The sequence below is a fragment of the Megascapheus bottae genome, chromosome 8, assembly GCF_031878675.1.
Source record: "Megascapheus bottae isolate mThoBot1 chromosome 8, mThoBot2.hap1, whole genome shotgun sequence".
Lineage (NCBI taxonomy): Eukaryota > Metazoa > Chordata > Mammalia > Rodentia > Geomyidae > Megascapheus > Megascapheus bottae.
Window position 1 is genome coordinate 14,102,615 of NC_143516.1, and position 5,722 is coordinate 14,108,336.

Sequence of the window (5,722 nt, forward strand, 5' to 3'; positions counted from 1 at the left end):
TTTGCCAAACATTGTATTAGATTCTGGGGCCTAGAAAAAATTTTAAAATCTATGTCCTCAAGGAGATGCAGTCTGTCTTCTCTTGAACATCGATAGGGAAGAAACAGAGTCAGAAAGCTTGGGACATGATTTCAAATTCACACACCCAGAAGAGGCATGGATGAAGGTGACCCCAGAGTAACCCTAACTTCTCCAAGCCTCAGCTTCTTGGATCTTCCTCCTTGTTTTGCCCTCAGTTTTACTTGTACTTCCAAATCTTTCTTCTGTTATCTGATTCCTAGCAACTCTCCTTTCCTTTTCCCTTAAGACAAGGAAATAGTTTCTAAACAATCAAAGCCTATTGATTTCCAATCAAAATATTGATATTCCTATGGAAAGAATAAAACTTGTTTGTCCATCTTTTCACAGATGCTCATGAACACTAGACTTTAAAAGCGTATAGAGAAAATTTACACTTATTTCTTAAAGGTGTGATGCTTGATTTTCTTTAAATTTCTATGACCTTTATGAAGTGAGTGGATGTCCAATCAGGGATTCGATGCTCATACTTCAGTCTGAGGGATCTGGCCTTACAGGTTTTTGGTTTTGTTTCTTTTATAAGAAAGGAACAAGAAACATATTGTACTTGTATTCTAAATAACAATATTTTATATCTCTTGATGGCTTTCACTTTATTACACAGTCTGGATAAGAATTTCAAAAAAGCAGATACTTCATTCTCCAAGTTATTCCTTGTTATGACATGAATGCATCTATCAAGAAATAAGATGAAATAGAAAAGGTTGAAATTTCCCAGAGTATAGGACTCTGGATTTCAGAGGGCTTGACTGATCTCTCTTTTTTTAAAAATTTTATTTTTATTCAGTCTTCACAGAGACTGTCAAAAATTGCCAGTGCCGACTATATTGCAAGTCATCACGGCAGTGTATTGGGAAAATTTTCAATTAGCAATAATTGCGCCTCGGATAAACCTTATTGGCTATGATATTGCCACTGCACAAAGCTTTGACTGATCTCTTATAACTCATGTCCTGTGAGGCTCATGAGAGTTTGAACCACCCTGTTTTTTGTTTGTTTGTTTGTTTATGTCTTCACATTTAAAAGAACTTTCTATGAAAAAACAATGGGAAGAAGACATAAAAAGCAATTCATTGCTATCTAATTGCTGAAGTAAATAGGTGACTATAAAACAATGAAGTAGTATAAAATAAAGGTACCATTCCAGAGGAATTCAAGAAATAAATCTCTTGAATCAAACTATTGGAAAGTAATCCAGCTGGAAACAAACAAGCCAAGGATAGAAATTGATCACTTGGGAAACAAGACAGAAATGCACAACAGAAACTAGCAAAGCTTACAGAGTAATGAAATGGAAGTGCAGGGTTAGCATTCACATAATCAATAACTAACTTCAGATTAATGATCCCCTGGCAAGAGTGGCTAACTTTTCCATAAGACACCATTGAAGAGGGTGTGAATATCAATCAACCTAAGTGAACAATAGAAAGAAATCAAATTTGCCTACCAGTCATTATTAAATAAAAGGAGATTATACAGAGAAACCTGATGTCTGTTCACTTTCTTCCTCAGAAAAAAAGAAAAAGGAAAGGGAATGATGCTAAGAATAAACTTATCAACATTCAGGAACCACAATATAAGTAAAACTCTACAGCTAGAAGGACAGAGCAATGTCTAGAGGTAGAATGAGAGCCAAAACAATGAGAATAAAATATTATCTCCGACTCAATCAACAGCTTAATAAACCATATAAATAGAATACTTCTAATAACAGTTTGCAAGATTTCCCCATGATGCATAGCTTCTAAAAAAATCATTATTTTTTGGCGAATGCTCTAGTCTGATTATATATATATATATATATATATCTTTTAACTTGTTTCTTCTTGAATTTATCCTAATTACATATATAAACAAATGTGCATCAATCTTTATAGTGACTATTAATTGGACTATTTAGGACTGATTCAGGATTTTTAATAATTTTACAATCAAAGTACATATTAAGTTAGTAGAATTTGTAGAAAATTATGTTGGGAGAGGAAGAAGCACTTTATCTCCATCAAAAAATAGAAGCACATCCATTTGTTATTTTTTAAGTGGTGACAGTAAAATCAATTCTAAGGGGAGGAAGGGAAAATGAGATTCTGAGTTCTTCACCAAACCTCCCTGCTCCAGTTGACACACAAATTAGTCTCTCATCCTCTTCTTTCTTATGCTTTTCAGGATGCGTGCCTGTAAGAAAAAGAAAACTAGAAAACGGGTAACACATAAGAATGACAGTGACTAATGAAAAGGACAACAGAAAAGTGACAATTCCTTTGAATGAAGCCATTAGCTACACACTGTTAGGCTGTTTTCTCAGCTCTAGGCCTCAATATTGTAACAGCTTCAATTGTTTACAGAGAGAGTCCTAAGGAGAGCTAGAGACTGTTGTTTGTCTCTAATCATTAGGTACTTGCACAATTAAGGTATGTCTTCTCTGTCTTACTCTTTCTATTACTGCTCTCCTCTTGAGACTTATAGGAGTTATAAGACAGTGTGCTTCCTTACTCTATTATTACTTGAAAAATTTAGGAGACAGATCTTTAAAAGTTTTTAATATCAGACAGACTGGTCATGTGGCAACTCACTTTTTACCGTTCTCTATATCTCTACACACATGTGTACATGCTACACACACACACACACACACACACACACACACACACACACCTCATTGAATTTTAGAGCATAAATAATCTGATTTTATCAACTAAAGTTAACTTTCTAAGAGAAGTCCCTTATTTCACTAGCTGACAATGTACTCGAGCACCCAGTTAATTCCTTCAGAGGACATCTTACTCCCCTATCTCCTGCATATCTGTCTATTTCCTGGGCTGCTTCTGGGCTCTTTCTTCCAGGGACTATGAATTTCTTATATTTAAGCAAATCCCGGGTAGACAGAAGGAAGATCAAGATTACATCCAAACGTCTACAAAGGTAGTTAGAAGCTGACAAATTTACCATACAACTTGCCTTCCCAGCTGCTTCAAATATGCATAGATAATTGATCTTGGTGCCTAATTATTCTATGCACAAATTTTGAGGAACATTAAGAATAATGGGTAAATGAATTTCAAATACAACTTGTTAAAAATCCAACTCTCATAACATTTGATTCTGCCATTGGAGAAGGCCCTTGAGCATGAAAGGTCTTCCTTATTTAAAGCAAAAACCTACACAGATGTCTTCAAATTCCCACGGTGCCTACTTACTTTTATTTTGACATGTGGGAAATGGATAACTATTTATAGTGACAGAGAATTTGGTGCTTAGTTTACATTGTTTCCCTTTAACAAGTTTGTTTTTCAGTAAAATAAATCCATGAAGTTGTGCATTCTTGATTTATATAACGGGATGAAGTAGAAAATGCAGCATTAATATTTTGATCTAGTCTTGTTAGTCCTCTTTCCTCTTTGGAACCTCAATTATCATTTTTTAAGTACTATTCTTGGTCAGAACAGAATAATAACTTCTCAGCCTTTGGTGATTTTGAAGATATAAATAAACATCAGTAAAAGAAATGAGGGGAAGGAATAGGGCAAAAGAGGGGAGATTGTTACCTCTTTTCTGGGGATGAGTCTAGATTTTCAGAAAACTTGGATACTACCTTTTCTACACTTCTTAATTATCCTTTAATTCTCTTCCTGTCATTCTCTTTCAAGGCAAAAAGTAGCATTAACAGATAGATGATGGATAGATGTAACAATCTAGAGGAAGTCATCTAATTATATATAATCCTCCCAGCTACAGAATCAGCTTCACGTTAAATAAGGAGATTTCAGGCAGACAGTGAGAAATGTGAGCATAGTTAAAACAGTTAAAAGCCATTATCTCAGTCTGGTTGACCATTGTCTCAGTCTGTCCTTGGGAGAGTTTTGGAGAATCTATCTTTTGGTCACTGGCACAGCAGAGGAGTAAGGTGCCTAATGGGTGATATTCTGAGTTTCATCTACTTTAGGATGATAAAAAGAATGCATTGGCTGTTGGAGAGGTAGTTTGCATTCCACATAAAATGTCTATTATATAAATAATGGCATTCACAGGGAAGTGGGTGAATCTAGAGCAAATCGTGTTGAGTGAGACAAATCAAGACCAAAGGAACAAAAGGCACATGGTATCCTTAATATGTGGCTATTAGATCCAAACACTACAAGAGCTAGGACTCAATAGTCGCATACCAAATGCTATGGACATGGTATTGGAAATATAAACACAACTACATAGACATAAAAATATATGATTCTATAGATATAATGTTTTATTACATAGATTAATATGTATCTATGACATACAAATCCTCAGCCTAATTTTAATTATTTTCTAAAATCTAAGTGCCAGTGATTGTGTATAGAGATTCCCTTCTTGAATACTTGTTTGTTAAATACGTCATTTGAAATATGATGTAAAAATCAATGTTAATAAATTCTTTAATAAAAAATGTCTATTAGTGAATTCTATCTTTCCCGATAGGAAATGGGATGATTGTGGAGGGTCTACAACAGAGAATAGCTCAGATACAAAGATGAAACACTTGAGTTAATGTGCAGCTCCTAGAATGAGCATCCGTTGTAAGTTGCCATTAAACCATTTTTGTGCTGTTATATCTTCACCAGAACAGAACTTGCAGGGTTAAAACTACATGATTGTTGCATGAATATCATGCATATCTATGCATGTATGTTTTGAACCTACTTTTCTGCTCCATATGGAATGAAGAGCATTAATTCATAAAAGGGGCTTCATTTAAATGTCTTAAAAATAAAATGCTTATATTATGTAAAGAAAATATTCCTTAAACTCTTAGATTTGTAGAAAGTAACTCAAATGTGTTTTACTATCACATGAGATTGATAAATCTTTGGTCAAAAAGACTAGCTTATTATGATTGGTTTAAGGAAAACAATTGTATCTTCAAAATTACCAGCTCTAAATATAAGCATAATGTTTGCAATTTGGGATAACTAGTCAAATAAATACAAGTTATCACCATTAGATGTTTCATATTATAGAAATATGAATTTGAACTAAGAATAAATATATACGTGAAAGTGTAGTGTCTATTATTAATGTCTACCAAACAATAGCAAAATAAAAACCCTATATCCTTAGCACTTTAGGTTTCTTTTATGTATTTTCAATAAAAAAATAACTACTGAGAAATTACTTAATCATGGCTGGATTTGGTAGTATCATAAGACATCCACTTAAAAATAGTTTCTCAAATCACTCTGGTAACATATATTTGGAGTTTCACTAAATTAAATAAAGTAATGAATATCTAATGACTATCTACCATTTCCAAGGAAGATAAAAATACTGAAACTTAATTGCTGAACATTCTTTTCCACTTCTTATTACAGCTTCTTATCGCAGAATAAGTGAATATAATTCATCTTGGTGTCACATGTGTTTCCATATTGCATTGAAAAAATGTCCCTGGAAAGTTCATGCTTCTAAAAGTAAAATTTACTAAACATTAATAATTCTAACATTGGAGATGTGACTCAACTGGTAGAACAAGTACAAGGCTCTGAGTTCAAACCCTAGTAGCCCCCCATATGGCAATTTCAAGTAGAAATAATAAGGGAAATATGCTGCTCCATCTGTAAGTGAAGACATAACTTAAAATTTAGTCTTTCAGGTTTAATAGAGAGCAGCT

At 33.6% G+C, this 5,722-nt stretch overlaps 1 non-coding gene across 1 annotated transcript; it reads right to left on the reverse strand.

The window, feature by feature from the left end:
- Positions 1 to 865: 865 nt before the first annotated feature.
- Positions 866 to 1,005, reverse strand: LOC150059564 (U4 spliceosomal RNA). The gene has a single exon (XR_016536542.1). It is a non-coding gene; the product is annotated as a U4 spliceosomal RNA (small nuclear RNA).
- Positions 1,006 to 5,722: the final 4,717 nt, after the last annotated feature.